Source organism: Myotis davidii, unplaced genomic scaffold (genome assembly GCF_000327345.1).
Source record: "Myotis davidii unplaced genomic scaffold, ASM32734v1 scaffold448, whole genome shotgun sequence".
Classification (NCBI taxonomy): domain Eukaryota; kingdom Metazoa; phylum Chordata; class Mammalia; order Chiroptera; family Vespertilionidae; genus Myotis; species Myotis davidii.
Genome location: NW_006383009.1, coordinates 3,786,292 through 3,786,535, shown reverse-complemented (window position 1 = coordinate 3,786,535; position 244 = coordinate 3,786,292).

Below are 244 nucleotides of genomic sequence, written 5' to 3'. Positions count from 1 at the left end.
CGGCGCCAGCCGGAGGGCCCGCGATCTCCTGACGCAGGAGGGGTTGGGGATGCGGGTCTCTCGGTTGGGAGCTCGAGATGGGTTCCTAGGAGGGTTAAGCGGTCAGAAATGGGGGTTGTCTCTCCCGCGGGGTTAGGCCCCTCTGGTGGGGGAAGGGCTGGGTCTCCTGAATGGGAGCAAGCGCAGCACCCGGTCCCCCCCACCCCCCAAGGGATGGGAATGTTCCTGCCTTGGGGGATGGGCT